The sequence below is a fragment of the Borostomias antarcticus genome, assembly GCF_949987555.1.
Source record: "Borostomias antarcticus genome assembly, chromosome: 8".
Lineage (NCBI taxonomy): Eukaryota > Metazoa > Chordata > Actinopteri > Stomiiformes > Stomiidae > Borostomias > Borostomias antarcticus.
In genome coordinates, this window is record NC_140241.1 from 16,945,053 (window position 1) to 16,962,684 (window position 17,632).

Sequence of the window (17,632 nt, forward strand, 5' to 3'; positions counted from 1 at the left end):
GCCGTCAGACGCACAGACAGAGCTGCATGGGCAGTTTACATACAATAAAAGACAGACAAAATAAAAGACAGACAAAATGAAAAGGCAGTCAAAATAAAAGACGTTTCAATTTCTCATCACCCTTGTGGGTAACACCAGGTCTTCTTAGAAATTATGCGCCGGAGGTACATAAACATAACAAAATAAATCATAGAAAACAGTTCTGATAAATTTGAGTCAAGTCTTTTTTTTTTCTCTTTTTTTCCCCCAGTATTTCAAGAATATGTCCAATTTGCTAAAGGCCGTGAACCATGATAATGTAGTGTGGCGGTTTTACCTTCTTAGGCTGGATGATATCAATTCCGTTGGAGTCACACCTCCGAAAACTAGTTTGCAAAGCAGATCTGAGCATATTAAGTTAACATGACAATACAGTGAATTGAGTGTGAAGTTAACATCATCTAACAACTTTAATTGGCAGTCATTTCAAATTATTAAAATACTTGCGGCTCCAACCGGTTTGGCATTTATCCGGTAGTCCAGGAACGACAGTTGTCTGTAAAACTTTGAACCAATGAATGTGCATCTGAAATCAGCTATAACATGAAATCTTAAACAGAACCAAAAAATTTAGTTAAAAAAATTGGGTCGTTAGACAATATGTATGCAGATTAAGATATTGGCAAATATGAATGTTTTTTTTTTTTTCTTTCTCTCTTTCCTTTTCCCCCCTTGTCACGTACAACCTCACTCTCCCTAGACGTCCCTACAGAAACCTATCTGTCCCATCTAGTCAGTATCAACCTCCCTGTGGAGAACTGACAAAGACCCCATTTGGGGGTGCTGGACCCCATTGATCAGGGGGAGACTTATGCTTTTTAGCGTATAGTCTACACTCCCTCCGGTAGTGCCCTTTGCGGCCGCAGTGATGACAATGCTGATTAGATTTGTAAACCCTGCTGTTTCGTTGTGAATATACCTGATTATCTCTATAGCCTCCAGATTGTTTTTTCTGTCCACCCATCGGTAGTTGCCCAGTGCGAGCGTTGTCGTTGAAGTGATTAAGCTGTGCAGCTTGTAGTCTCACAGAGTCCTTTTTTATCTCAGCTTCACGTTGTTCACTGAGCAGACGGATTATTGGCAAGCATAGTTTACCAAACTCAGTAACCAGATGTTCAACAGAATCAGCAGATATAAGATAATAACCTGGACGGTCATCTTGTGAGTTAGAAGCAGGAACAATGGGATGGGGCAGAGACGGTGTGGCAGTGTCAAAGGGGTGATCAGGGGTCACAGAGACACCAACTGGAGGGTGATACACAGCAGGAGGGTATGACACAGGGAAAGCAACCATATGGTCAATGGAAGAGGGCCCAGAGGGAGGGGTGTCAGAAGAGTAATAACCTAGAGTGGCCGATATTTCAGATATCCAAAGAGTTTGGGGTAAGGGGGCTCCAAAAATAGTACCAGTTAACGGCAAGGGAGTTATCTGAGACGTAGCAGACGCAGAGGTGACAGATGGCTGAACAACAGGAGGGGACGTAAACCGTGACACTGCAGGAGTAAGGGATGTGGCCTTAACCAAGGAAGTTGGGGGTGGCACAACAGTTGTTTGGACAGGAGGTGTTAGAGCAGGAAGGGGGGCCTCATGCATAGGGCCTGGAGCGGGGGCTGGTTGAGCCTGGGGGCCTGCCACATGTGAATCAGGAAACAGCCTACATGTGCTTAGCAGATCATCATCATTATCTAGCTTAGTTAATTCAAACTTCTCCAGCTGTCCCTTCACTATTCCTAGCAACTTAACAGATTAGGTACCTGACACAGGGGGAAAATCACTATATTTACGCCGTAATGCAATTTGTTCACAAACAGTAGGACCACACTTCAATGCAACTAACTTGGCAGCGCCAAGAAAAGGTTCACGCTTTGGTGTACTAGAAGTAGCTCCCATTTTAAAAGAAAATATGAGAACAAACAATGTAATAAAAAGTACAGAAAAAAAACTAAGCACGTTCACTCAACCAAATCACTGCTGTGCTGAGAGATTTTTTTTTTTTTCATTATCCTGTTATATTTTTTCTTCCCTTGTTCAACAAAATGGCCAACTCAGGAGCCAAGACAGCTGTAGAACCAAAATGGTGGACCCACAAAATGGCGGACCACGAGGGAAAACAGGAAGTCTCTCACTTTTTTTTTTCACACAAGCAGCAAAACTGGAAGTAAACCACGTGTGCACAAAGTTAGAAGAAAGTACTAACACGTGGGCAAATCAACATGTGGACGAACTAGCTAGCACGTGGAAGCTAGCATTGAAACAATAGAACAACGAAAACCATAGCTAACAGAAAAAATAGCTAGTTTGGAGCAGAACAAGAACAATACGCTAGCTAGAATGCAGCCAGCATGAAAATTAATCACAGAAACGTACACAAACCAAAACCAGCATAAAACAAAACACCCAGCATAAACATGAGTTTAACAGTAAAGACAAAACAGGACCTCAACTCCCAATACAAAATCAACAAATACAGATCTACCTTGTTTAAGACTCAAACATACAATGGATCCAATATCTAAGAAGCTTCAGCTTCACATGAAACACAAAACGCAGGACCCAGCAAACAGCCAAATGTAGACTACCCGCCGACGAAAGACACCGTCTACCACAAACACACACACATCCAAGTCAACAAACAAAACGAAACAAAATAAGGCTACGTCTTAGGTACGACTTACCTAGCAAACCACCCGGGGATACCAAATAAACTCGAAGTGTAACAGCCATCTCCGTGTTGCGCTCTTTACAACAGGAGTAGAATAGAGACAAAAACAACGAGCCTCAGATAACAAGCCCCCTCGCGTCGCGGCAACCCCCACAACGCGGAACACAAACCAAAAATTCAAAAGAGAAGGCTTTCCGAAAGTGAACGTTGTGTAGTACTTCAAGACGTTCCAAATGCGAACGCTAACAAAAACCCAACCCTGGTTCAGTTATATAGGTTTTTAAGCGGGCATGCGGCTCAAAAACCGTCTTTAGCTAACCAGGACACACGCGTGCAACACCGGCTCGAATAAACACTATTGTCTAAGTTATCACAGCCGAACAAATAAAGGGACCACTATAAACTAGATTCAAACGACGTACCAGATTTCAGCAAGTTCCAGACTGACCAGGGCCTCGAGGTAAACCCCACCAGCTACGATAGCGTCCCCGAGGTTGAACTCCCGCGTCCTTGAGAAAGCACGCCACGCGTCCGTATGATCAGCCCAAACAAGCCGAAAACCGAGCAGCCGTCCCAAAACATACTCGTCGCCAAAATTGTTAAGGAAAAATCTTACTTGGTTTAGGTTAGATTTCAAAGAACACGCTGAGTGGTCGGTCAAGCTGGTTTTAAACAAAGGCAATAGTTTTATTCTGTTACAATTCTGCAGAGTCGGACTCTAGCACAGGAAGTGAATCCAAGGCAGAGTGAGTCAGATGTGGACGAGGTCGATAGGTTATACAGTGAAAAAGGAAGTGACATAGTTTCAGGATGAAGAGGACAGGGAAGTGATGTCACACAGGAAGAATTTGTAGTTTTAACAGACTGATCTATAAGAACGAACTACAGAGTTAGAACAACAGTCAAGTAGGAAAACAGAACACTTTGTTGAGACTTGAAATTCATTCACAATTCCCCAGGGAATTGTAATAGAAATTGGGAAATTGGGAGGGGATTGTAATAGAAATGGCAATAGATACATTCAAATGAGTGTATTCTCTGTATCAAGACATTGTGTAAAGCAAGAAGCTGCCCTTTTGTTTATTGCCCTGACCCCCTATCTCCAGGCCTTTTAATCAACTTTATGGCAGGAAACCTCCCCAGGGGTTCCCTCCTCCCAACTGTCTTTGATCCCTGTCTTTGTTCATTTTAGCTGTGGCCTAGTCTACTCACTATAATTGGCAAGTGAGGTATTTGCATATGCAGGTATGGTCACACCCACACTGTTTATAATGTTCCCTGTTCTCAAGATAATCTTTGGTCTTGGTGGATGTTCCTTCCTCTCTGAGCCCGACTTTGCAAACTCGTAACTTATCTGGAATAAAGGTAACCAGCTTGGACTTTCAAAGATGAACCTTGGCATTCTTGACTACTCTTTTCTTAATTATTAGAATAAATCTATAACAGGGACCATAACTGGTACCTGATCTATATCCTGGCTGTGTGTGCTGTTCCCATCCATAGCAGGGGTTAGGATCGCAGCCTATGGTGCAAAGTACACACAGAGAATGGACTGTGAAATCTCCGAACACAGCCTATGCATACGCTGTTTGAGGCTAAAGTTGAGTGTTTCAGATTGGTTCTGTCTGTTGCTGACCATTCCTGCGGTCTTGGTAAGCTGCTGGAGGGGCAGGCCCCACAGCGGGAGCTATAGCCTGGGAGCAGGGGGGAGAGAGAGTAGGGTGGCAGAAGATCATTATTGCAGACAGGATGTCAAAGTGTGTGTATGTGTGCTCTAACCTGTCCATGCAGGGTGTCAGAAATAGACCTCTGGCATTGAGGCTGTGCTGGGACAGTCTTGGGCCGGGGGCGGGGCTGTGCTGGTACAGTCCGGGGCTAGGGCCAGGGGTGTTCTGGGACGGGCCGGGTGTGTGTGTGTTGCACTTTGTCTTGATGCTTTTAATGTCTCATGTAAACTTTGAATTGCCTTGTTGCTGAAATGTGCTATACAAATAAATTTGCCTTGCCTTGCTTAGCAATGCCTCAGCATCAAACAATGTGTATTCTAACCGAACAGTAGTTCTTCACTATGTCCACAACTGAGAAGAGAGACAGAAGTTAAGGTTGGAATAACATCACCTGCTGCATAGAACATATTGCCCATTACTTCCGGGAGAGAGAGGTCATGAGTAGTGTTGAATATTGTTGATTTTCAGAGAAATGCCTTTTAATATGATCCTGTTAGCTATTTCCTAATTATGATGATTGACCTCTGAGTAGGGCTGTCGGCTTGAGTTTTCGGTAAGCAACGGTGTCCCTCTTCCATAGACTTATGAGATAACGACATTCCATGGCTGGTACACTCTGGGCCAAACACCATTGTTGTGGTTAGAGATAAAGGCCTGGGCGCCGAGGCGGCGTAGGTTAATGGGACAAAACAAGGCCACAGAAGAGACCAGAGACAGTCTTATCGGAGAAGAGACGAGGGAGGGGGGAACACTCAAACCACATAAGAACATTGCAACGAGACCAATGCTTTGATTTGGGTCCAGACAGCATACAGAGAGGTCAACTGTACATTAGGCATGCCATCGTCTTTTGTATGTAAAACCTTCTGGAATAAACCGCTTTTGCTGAGGCTCAAATCCCGTGTTGGAGAGATTCATTTGGAATACACCTGAAAAGGAGACACTGGACTGTGTGGTATTGTGTGAGATGGGGGCCGTCTTTTATTGGAAACAAAAAACACAACGCAGAGCTGAAATAAGGACAATAATAAAAGACAACGAGATTCATGAATTGGTGCCGTGACCCGGATCGGACATCGAACCCTGAGTAAGTCCAAGACTGGTCTTCAGCCAAAGCAGACAGCGACAGCCACGGGAGACGCCTGGCAGTCATGCTGTGACCTGAACGACCCCGGACAGACAATCAGACCCAACTGGGTGAGTGGGTTCGATATCCCGATCATAAAGAACAAATCAGTAAATCTCAACTATACCACACATCTCACCACGTAAAACAAAACCAGTGCTGGATGTTAATGTATGTCTATATGTAGCTACATGTCTTATGTTTGTAATGCCAAGGTATCTGCCAAGGTGCGTGCATTGTTTTGTTATGTGAAGTAGACCACTTCTCTATGTGTAACCTTTAAGGACAGCCTGTTGTAGACAGGGAATTGCCTTAAAGTAGACCAGCAGGATATTGGACATCCTGGGGTACCTATCGCATGAAATACTGTGTACAGGTGTACGTAGGCCCTTAGGCTTTACAAAGGAAGACCAGCAGGATATTGGACATCCTGGGGTACCTATCGCATGAAATACTGTGTACAGGTGTACGTAGGCCCTTAGGCTTTACTAAGGAAGACCAGCAGGATATTGGACATCCTGGGGTACCTATCGCATGGAATACTGTGTACAGGTGTACGTAGGCCCTTAGGCTTTACTAAGGAAGACCAGCAGGATATTGGACATCCTGGGGTACCTATCGCATGAAATACTGTGTACAGGTGTATGAGGCCCTTAAGACTTTCTTAAGGAAGACCAGCAGGGTTATCACCCTGGGGTTGCCTGCCCACGCGAGAGATCAGTGGAGGGTATTTCACTTCTAAGGATTGGCCAGTCCTTGAGAAGGCCCCCGTGAAAGACCGGGGTTTTGGGATGTGCGTATGTATATATGTTATGGTCAATGTGAGAAAACGGGGAATGTGAGCTTTTCCCGGTTATTGCGCACATTCCCCGACCTCGCGGGGAATGTAGGAGAAACGTGCGTTTCTCACATCTCCCGGGTAATGTGCACATTCCCTGAACTTGCGGGAGATGTGAGAAATTGGTTAGTATTTCTCACATCTCCCGCAAGGTCGGGGATTGTGCACATTAACCGGGAAATGCTTACAATTCCCGACCTTGCGGTAAATCTAGCAAAGTCCAACCGTATGCAAAACCTCTGCGCAGCCGGGTGGTGGGAGAGGGCTTGTGCGCTTAGAACGAGAGGCGCTTGACATTTTGCCCATGGTTTTCGAATACATAGCATCAATTGCATTAATGGAAACATTAAATTGGGTCTAATTATACATGTGTTGAAAGTTAAGATAATTAGCCTACAAGCCGCGAGGCATTGCAACACAATAAGCAAAACGATCTCACTGTTTCACTCGTCCCACTCATCTGTTTCACTCGCCCCGCACGGCAGGGACAAGAGGAACAATGCACATCTTCTGTTCTCGGCCGTCTTGAATTGAACTGTTACACCACAGAACGAAACTTACAACTAATAGGTCAGTAAAGGACATGTACAAGTTGTTTGTCATCAAAAAAAATTATTAATTTCTGTGTAAATCTGATCAAACCAAAAAGTGTTTCATTCGTCCCAGTCCTCCCCTACAGTTAATAACATTCTGTGGTCTACCTTGAACAGTAATATAGCCTATGCTGCACACAGTGTAAGTAGTATTAGGAGGATAGGCCTACACTGGTGATCAAGTTAACAAATGCAAAAGGAACATTGCAACAACAGGAAGGTGGGAACCTCCAAAGGAACCCTACACGTTAGCTAGCCGAAAGACAGACAAAAAGACGAAAAATCTCTCACAGGTGTGCGCCAGTAACGTTAGCCCAACTACCGTGGGTGCCTCTTATGGTGCACGCCATCTGAGGCGTCACATAAGCCCTCTCCCACCACCCGGCTGCGCAGAAGTTTTGCATACGGTTGCGCTTTCCTAGATTTACCGCAAAGTCGGGAATTGTAAGCATTTCCCGGTTAATGTGCACAATCTCCGACCGTACCGGAGATGTGAGAAATACTAACCAATTTCTCACATCTCCCGCAAGGTCGGGGAATGTGCACATTACCGGGGAGATGTGAGAAACGCACATGTTTCTCCTACATTCCCCGCGAGGTCGAATAACCGGGAAAAGCTCACATTCCCCGTTTTCTCACATTGACCATAACATATATACACAGTCTGGTCTAGGGAAGCGGTTTGGTTAGGTCACTGTGATAAAATCATACTGTGTGAACCAAGACCTTATCTGCTCCAGCAGAGTGCTGGAGCCGTTCCTTCTCGCTCCCGACTCAGCCCCTCCCTTACACAGCCACAGAGCCAAACTACAGTAAGCCAGTCGCTTGACTATCAGTGAGAGCAGAGAAGGCTTAGGGAGGGGAGTCGGAGGAGGAGATAGAACACCGTCAATGACGGTCGGAGGTCTGTCTCATCTTACCAAAGTGAGCCCGTCCCACTGAGGGGGGCGGGGCTGACAATGCCATCAGATGAGGACAGAAATGGCGAGAGGTTAAAGGAGGAGCCCGAGTTTTCCGCCCTGTAATGGAATTTAACTGATCTAGTCAAAAAATGATTTACCAAGATTCGCTCAAAAGGTTAAGTCTGGTTTATTGTGAAAACATACGAGCGCAAGGACTTCCTGGACAACGCAACAAGAGTGGTTTATCCAGCGAAGTGCCGCCCCTGGGTCTTGCTCTGCCTTATATTCAAGCAAAACACAGGTACGGTGCTTCCAGGATGTGATTGGCTACTCCATTGAAATGGCAGGCGTGGCCAAGAGTACAGACATGTGACATAAGAAAAAGGCGGCAATTGGGGACAAAGGATAACAAAGGATGGTTATTCTGTTGTAGACAGATTCTAGGTGTGTGGACCTCCTCGAGGCTACCGTCTATGTGAAACGGTTGAGGGAGGTGGTGAATTACAAAAGGAGAGAGAGAACAAAAGGTTTAAGGTGTTTGGATGTAAATTCTATAACAGCCCCCTCCTAACACAATCGGGAGACAGAGGAGGGATCGTACTGTAGATGAAACACTCCCACCAGCTGTTTCGAACTGGCGCCCCCTACGACCGGGGGGTGTTACTGTCAGTGCAGATGACAATCTAGAATGCTGGTCGGCTAGTGTAAAATATCCATGCGATGTAGGTGATGTGAACATGGCTTAGGCCAGTCACCCGTTGGTCGGTGACACTCTAACTAAAGCAATCACCACCAAGGTCAAGAGAGTAGGGTGAAAGCCAGAGCTCCACAGATCCCATTTAGAGCTAGGGATGACAAACGAGAACGCTGTCATCTTTGTGGGAGCAGAAGCTCAGAGAACAGCTTTCACCCTCACACGGCTCCCCCATTATTCAGAAGCTGATGCCGCTCCGTGGCCAAGGCCGCTCTGTTAGAAAAGCCAGAAGGCCTGGGTGTAACAACCACCTTGAACGGAAGCCAAAATAGGAGTTCCTCCTCGATGCGAGGGGGGGGGTGGCCACCGTCACTCCTCATCGCTGTCTGGAGTTAACCGACACCATGGTGAGAGAGCAAGGCATGCATGCATTGGTGATGGGGGGGAAGCCTATTTTTGGGTGAGAAAAACCAGGCCATTCCTGCGGGAATTGGGATCTGTGTCTCTCACGACCTCTGTGTGTGTGGGACCGGTAGGATTACCCCTACTGGGCCTTGATGTGTTAACAAATTGATTCATCCCCTCAGTTCCCACAAGGGAAAGTTAAATGGAGTTGGGTAAACAAACCTGACTTGGCAGAGTTGCCAATCTGGGCAAAAGACAGAAGTGATAGAAGGTTTCTGAAGAAACTCACAGGGCCTCCAAAAGCCCAGCGTGGCCTGTGTTGAAACCTTCAGGTGAATGGTGCCTCTGTGTGAACTACAGAGTGGCCAATGAGTATGGGGATAAGATAGAGCCCCTGGTGAAGACCGGTCCACCATTTTCAGTGCCTTGAAACCTGAACACCAATGGGTTTCAGTCATCAACATGACACAAGGCTTAGCGTCCCTCTTGCAGAAGAGGTGCAACCAGGGACAGCTTTTAATATTGATGGAGATCAATATCAGTTCACTTGAACGCCAATTGGGTTTACACAGCTTCCCAAACACCTATCATCAGGTGTTGCGTAATCACCTACGCGAAATGTCTCCCATCACTTTCCACTTAAAGGGCAAGACTGCAAACATCCATGTAGTCAGTCAGTATGCACATGGCATGACTTTGGAGAACTTTGGAAACAGAGAGGTTTCCCGTCAGCATTTAGGGACGCCCATTAACACTAGCAGCGCCAAGCATTTGAAACTTACCAGCATAGCTGGGGGGTGGGTCAAATGCCCCCGCAGTCTTTAGAATGGGAGGCTGTTATTGACACACAATGGCCGCTAGATGGCGCTCGTGTGTGTGTTTCGGCTTGGGCTACAAATAGATACACCTGTCTAGAAATAAGATGGTCGTGTCTGGGACTACGTTTTCCCAAGCCCTATTATCAAATAGAAAGCATATCACTGATAACACTTGAAAAATAAGAACACATTGGCGCAGTATGATGTAGGACTATTCACCTATTGAGCAATTTATAGATGGATTTATGGATGAATTCCATGTTTACTCAGGCCCGGTCGGATTTAGCCAAGCCGCTGGGGTAGGCTTGTGTTGCAGTTTTACCACATTAGTTATTATTTTGGGAATTTGAGCAGAAAGGCATTTTTCTTAACATGTATTATGATATATAGATATATATTATACTAAATAAATATATAATATTTGGGAGGGTTTTTATCGCATTGTGTTATTATGTAGCAACATTCTGTGGAGGGCAGTAATAGTTGCATCGACACTGGCCGTAAGAAGAAGTGATTGAATACAGTTTCCGCATTTTTGTTGTATTCTATTTGACATGTTCCTTTGCCTCATTTAGCACCAGCTGCAACAATCTCCTCCAAATCCGTTCTCTCCGTTAGCAGGGCTAACGTTGCACTCAGTAGCTTGTGCTTATTAGCTAGGTTTGGTAAACAGCTTGTGCAGTGGAGGGGTTCTTTTGGGGGAATTATTGGATTATGCCAGCTAACGTTAGTTCCCAAGCTTGTTTGATAACTATTCGATGCAGTCTGCCAGGCTAGTGCCTGTCGCCGTCATGAATGAGACGACCTAGTTTATATACGGCCCCAGCTTTTGTTTGCTTTTAACTTCAAATTAACGTTTTTGTGTTTTGGGGCCAACTCTTAAAATAATATAATACGGCATGCATAGCTAGCGAGAGATATTGCCCCCCGCATCATTTTTGCAACTTTGCAACTGCTTGCTTGCTAGCTAGCTTAGCTAGCCTAACGTTGGGTGTATGAAACTGGATTGTGAACAATTGCACAACCCTCATCCCACGATGGAGGCTATCAACTGGGCTTGGGACTTTGCCTCTCATCGCTAACTGGAAACTGTCCCGGTTGAGCTAATGGTAGGTAACGTTAGCTAGCTCAAACAGTTTTTTATTAGGCTATTATTAGCCTATCCAACCAATGTTATTTTGTTGTAGTATACTGTTGTATGGGTGGGGGTTGCAGAGGGCTACAAACAAGAGTGTGACACATGAGCACAGTTGTATTGTACAGAAAAATAAATTGACACAAACAATAATCTGATTAAGTTGACACTTAATTTTTAATAATGTCACGCTTCACATAGTATTTTGAGCCCGTAAATTACGACTGACTTTAGATTTACACTGTCAGAGCTGGCAAGCTAAACATTATGCCTAAATTCGTTATGCTAAGAAATCGTACGTTATTGACATCATCGACTTTTCGCCGTTTGCGTGGTCAAGTTCAGGTTTACCTTAATGTTAGCTAGCTGGCACTAGCTATCTCTTGTCAACATATTTTGGCATCATCACATACACATAGCAGGTTGTAGTGCATAATCGTTTGTATTATTTTGATTACAACGTACAAATTTACTTTACGTTGCCCTAAAGTTATCTTTGTCGCTGTTCCCATGGGGGCTGCCATCTTGTTTGACTGCCATTCCAGTGCATTTTCACATCTAGAAGGTTGGAAAAACACGGGTTACGGGTTGCCTGGAACGCGCCATAGTGCTTGCTTGTTTACAAAAAATGGGAACCAAATAAAATAATAATAAATAGATAAAAAAGGCTAGTTCCGAGCAACGAGTGCTAACGGTAAAATATCGCAGGTTAGGATAAGGTTAATGTGAGGGTTAGGTTAGGGTTAGGGTCCGGGGGTAGCTAGCTAGCTAAACTAGCTAAGATGGACATGCACTAACCAGAGGCCTTTGTTCCCTGTAGGCTATATTTGCCAAAGTTGGCGTTCCCTGCACATCAGTGGTGCATTTTAGAGCATTCGCCACAGACCAGTTGCCTTTGCTCTCTGTAGGCTATATTTGCCAAAGTTAGCGTTCCCTGCACATCAGTGGTGCATTTTAGAGCATTCGCCACAGACCAGTTGCCTTTGCTCTCTGTAGGCTATATTTGCCAAAGTTAGCGTTCCCTGCACATCAGTGGTGCATTTTAGAGCATTCGCCACAGACCAGTTGCCTTTGCTCTCTGTAGGCTATATTTGCCAAAGTTAGCGTTCCCTGCACATCAGTGGTGCATTTTAGAGCATTCGCCACAGACCAGTTGCCTTTGCTCTCTGTAGGCTAACGTTATATTTGCCAAAGTTAGCATTCCCTGCACATCGGTGGTGCATTTTTTGAGAATTTGCCACAGACCAGTCGCTTACAAGAGAAGCAGATGTCACAAGTTTTGTTCCCTGCACATTGGCGGACTTGACATCTTTTCCTTTTAGCAGATGGGGAGGGTGTTTCAGGCAATACAAGTTGCCTACGTGCTGGTGTTGCACTTGCTGCCCGCGCAGCTCTGGCCATCCTCATGGGTGCGCACAACTCCTTGACCAACTCAAAAATGAATTTTCGTCTAGGTATGTTGACGCCCGTGCACTCCTTGTACAGAATATGTGCATTAATTGCAGCCAGGTCTAGGATGTTGTAGAACACAGCGACAGGCCAACGGCGGGTCCCTCCTTTGACCGAATACAGCCGTGCCATCTGGTCCATGACATCCACGCCACATTTTGTCGCATTGTAGTGCGCAACAGTACTGGGCAGTTTCTTTGTGCCCTCAACAATGGAAACTGCCCGATGCATCGTACTCAGGATGCATACATTTTTCTTTGGTTTCGCTTGATAAATCGTGAGCGTGGCCTCTCCAGCACTCATCACCTTGGTGGAAAATCTTTCAGACTGTGCCTGTGTACATGGGGGCATCTCCCGTCTGATTTTATTCATAGTACCAACAATTGTGGTTTTGCGCCCAAACAGATTTTTAGCCAGCGGCAACGAGGTGAAGAAATTGTCCGTTGTTACATTTCTTCCCTTATCCAAGAAAGGCTCCATCAGACGCATCACCACATTGTCTGATAATCTCTGACCAGCTGGTCGGTTGCCATCTTTGCCCAAATATGGATACATGTTTAACATGTATTTTGTTGCCACATCTGCGGCTACCCAGAATTTTATGCCAAATTTATCAGGCTTATTGGCCATGTACTGGGTGAAACGACAGCGTGCCTTGGTAGGGAACAGCTGTTCGTCTACAGTTATGCTCTCTCCGGGCGTGTACGAAGTAATGCAGTTTTTCACAAATAGGCCAAATATCTCAGATATCATGGCAAATTTGTCATCCACAAGCCGGGCAGTCCTTGTGGTTTTGTCATCAAAACGAAGATATCGCATGATATCTCTGAATCTCTGACGAGACAGGGTCTCCTTGAACATGGGATTTCCCAACTCCGTGGACCAATACTCCTCCAAATTCATGCTTTTACCACCAGTAATGCCTCTCAGATAGACGAGTCCCACAAATGCTTTTAATTCATCCATAGTCAGGTGGAACTCGTCGGCATTATTTCGGCCAGCTTCGGCCTCTGTGTACTTTAGAATATTGTCCAGCATTTCTGTGTCAACCAAACACAGTAAACTGCTCAATGCCGTTGTAATGCTGTCCTTAGCATAACGTGTCGGCCCTGGGGCTTCTCGCATTATATTGACCCCTTGGGCTCTGCCCCGAGTGTTGCCAACAGGTATTTCGGACCACAGTGTACCATCTTTTCCACTCTGTTGAAATGCAACCTCAGCCCCACTGTCATTTTCTGATTCTGAACCTGAATCAGATTCAAGGGATAGGTTTAGGTCAACTTCCCGCTCAGCACCTCCATCCGTCTCCTCACACTCCTCTCCTCCCGATTCATTTTCATCAATGTTTTGTAATGCAGACAGCACTTCAGCTGCTGTATAACGTTTAGTTAGCATGATTGTAAATGCAGGTATACGTATACCGCCCAATACGTTTCGCCCACCTGCCAACTGCTCAACTCACGTATCCGCCCAATACGTTTCGCCCACCGACCAACTGCTCAACTCACGTATCCGCCCAATACGTTTTGCCCACCGACCAACTGCTCAACTCACGTATCCGCCCAATACGTTTTGCCCACCGACCAACTGCTCAACTCACGTATCCGCCCAATACGTTTTGCCCACCGACCAACTGCTCAACTCACGTATCCGCCCAATACGTTTTGCCCACCGACCAACTGCTCAACTCACGTATCCGCCCAATACGTTTTGCCCACCGACCAACTGCTCAACTCACGTATCCGCCCAATACGTTTTGCCCACCGACCAACTGCTCAACTCAGTGAGAGAGCAGTGAGGAGTCCATAATCTGAGGACTAATTTATAGCTCTCCATGCCTCATGATCAGTGATAACAGCCCCGCCCACGCCCGCCCACCTTATCACCCAGCCTCATCAAATTGGTATCACTGGACATGAAACAATGAGTCTTGATTCCAGGAGTACCTACACCGAAACCAATTCAATTGGGTAATAAGTGATACGCCGATAGGCCTATAAAACAAACATTTATGTTAAACTCTTATATCCTAGCACGAACATTAGAGTTGATAATAGTGAAGGACATAAAGTGAAGGCCTATAAAACGTATAAAATAATGGTCTCATAAGCATTTTTCGATTGTGGAATTGTGTTCACTTGTTTTAGTTTGCAAACATATGCAATTTTCTTAGCACATCTACAGGCTAACTTTTGTCACACCCCCTGTTCAGTCTTGGATTATTAGCTACTTTCATTTACAATGACGTTACCTTATGAACACAAATAGCTTAACCTACTGTATAGGCCTACATAAACACAAAACCTAAATATCCTGTATATCCATTGTATTTTCTTTCATTGACAGCGCGTCAATAGGAAAACGCGCGGTCTCTTTAGTCCTGAGACCATCAGACAGGCAGCTCTGTAGGTCATTGAAGGCTATATATTATTATGATATGGTTGATAATAGTGAAGACGTGTGCAAGTTGTGTGTCATAAAATGTAAAAAAAAGTACACATCAGCTTATCACAGAGTTGGCTGTAATATAAAGTTGCTCCCTGTCCTTTGACATTCGCTACCCGCAGACAGACGGCATATTTGCATGTCAATGTATGCTCAAACTAATTTGAATTTCGTGGGGGTTGGGGGGGTTAGTTAGGGTGAGGAAAACGACGCGCGGTCTCTTTAGCCCTGAGACCATCAGGCAGGCAGCTCAGGAAGGCTATATATTTGTATGATATTATGTCTAATAATACATTTGTTGAAAGTAACGAGAATTACATGCCCAAAAAACAGAGATAGGACACGAACATTACAGTTGATAATAGTGAAGGACAAGTTGTGTGTCATAAAATGTGGAATCTCTATCTTATTTTCGTTGTAGATGGAATCAAACCAACAAATACGACTTTTGAACCGGCTCTCCCCTACCTACACCGAAACCAATTCAATTGGGTAATAAGTGATACGCCGATAGGCCTATAAAACAAACATTTATGTTAAACTCTTATATCCTAGCACGAACATTAGAGTTGATAATAGTGAAGGACATAAAGTGAAGGCCTATAAAACGTATAAAATAATGGTCTCATAAGCATTTTTCGATTGTGGAATTGTGTTCACTTGTTTTAGTTTGCAAACATATGCAATTTTCTTAGCACATCTACAGGCTAACTTTTGTCACACCCCCTGTTCAGTCTTGGATTATTAGCTACTTTCATTTACAATGACGTTACCTTATGAACACAAATAGCTTAACCTACTGTATAGGCCTACATAAACACAAAACCTAAATATCCTGTATATCCATTGTATTTTCTTTCATTGACAGCGCGTCAATAGGAAAACGCGCGGTCTCTTTAGTCCTGAGACCATCAGACAGGCAGCTCTGTAGGTCATTGAAGGCTATATATTATTATGATATGGTTGATAATAGTGAAGACGTGTGCAAGTTGTGTGTCATAAAATGTAAAAAAAAGTACACATCAGCTTATCACAGAGTTGGCTGTAATATAAAGTTGCTCCCTGTCCTTTGACATTCGCTACCCGCAGACAGACGGCATATTTGCATGTCAATGTATGCTCAAACTAATTTGAATTTCGTGGGGGTTGGGGGGGTTAGTTAGGGTGAGGAAAACGACGCGCGGTCTCTTTAGCCCTGAGACCATCAGGCAGGCAGCTCAGGAAGGCTATATATTTGTATGATATTATGTCTAATAATACATTTGTTGAAAGTAAGGAGAATTACATGCCCAAAAAACAGAGATAGGACACGAACATTACAGTTGATAATAGTGAAGGACAAGTTGTGTGTCATAAAATGTGGAATCTCTATCTTATTTTCGTTGTAGATGGAATCAAACCAACAAATACGACTTTTGAACCGGCTCTCCCCTACTTACACCGAAACCAATTCAATTGGGTGATAAGTGATACGCCAATGGGCCTATAAAAACAAACATTTATGTTAAACTCGTATATCCTAGCACGAACATTACAGTTGATAATAGTGAAGGACAAGTTGTGTCACAAACATATAAAAACATACATGTTCAAATAAAATGCCAGATCAGATGCCACATAAACTAAAGTAAACATCATCTTATGTGGAGTCAACAGCATGAACACAGGGGACTTCAGGAAGGCAGAGGAGTTTGTGGAGCCGATGCGTGTGCTGCACACATCCACACTCTGTGTCTCCAGTGAAAGAAACCCAACCTGTGGCCAGAAAATTCCAATCCTCTAAAAGTTGCAGGCCCATTACACTGTGCGCCAGGGGGACTCTGCCCAGCTAGCAGATCATCAGTGGGCAGCCAGCGGCCCGCTGAGGACCAACTCGGCGGCCCTACGTCCTCCGTCAGTGCGTTGGTGGCTTGCTGCTCACACTGCACCACCCTCCCCACACACTGCATGCTAATGCGCTCTATACGTTGCTATGCTAATGCATGTAATATTGCTAATAATGCATGCAATAAATGAGAACAGATGTGTGAACTTTTTTTTAATTTTATTTAAAGTAGCACATCAATATAACACAGATTAATGCAATACTCGTAAGAGGAGACAGGTACAGTAAAGAAAATGTTCAAAAGCAGCATAACGAACATACAGTACATAACATATATCAGCATACATATAGTACACTATGAACAGCATATGACATTATGGAGATGGACACTAGACATGGTAGGCTATATAAATACTCTAGACAGATGGCATGTACAGTAACAATCAATAGTTTGGACACCTTCTCATCCAGTAGAATGCAAAGGTGTCCAATCTTTTGACTGGTACTGTAACTGTACACAACTGTGCACACAACTCAGGTGTACAGTAGTCTGATGGCTGTACAACAAAAGCAGAATAACCTGGGGGGTTGTGTGTAGCCCCAAGACGTCATGGCCGATCTAAAACACAGAATTCAAAATAAATTTGACTTTGTAAATGGCTGAAAGAATTGGTCTTTGATAAGTATATATAATTAAAAAAAATGTGAACAGGTCAGAAAAAACAAACACCAACCATAAGAACTGGCGTCGCATGCTGTGGTTTGTGGACGATGTGGCGTGGAGTCCCATGTTCGGGCCCCAAGGTAGGTGGTCTAAAATAAGATAAAAAATAATAAAGTAGGTGGTCTAAAATAATATTTAAAATAATATTAAGATAAAGTCTAGACCAAGTGCCCGGCTATAGAGTACCTGGTCTGCACGTATTCATGGGTTTCAAATGTAGTCCTACACCTGCCGGACCAACACAGGTGT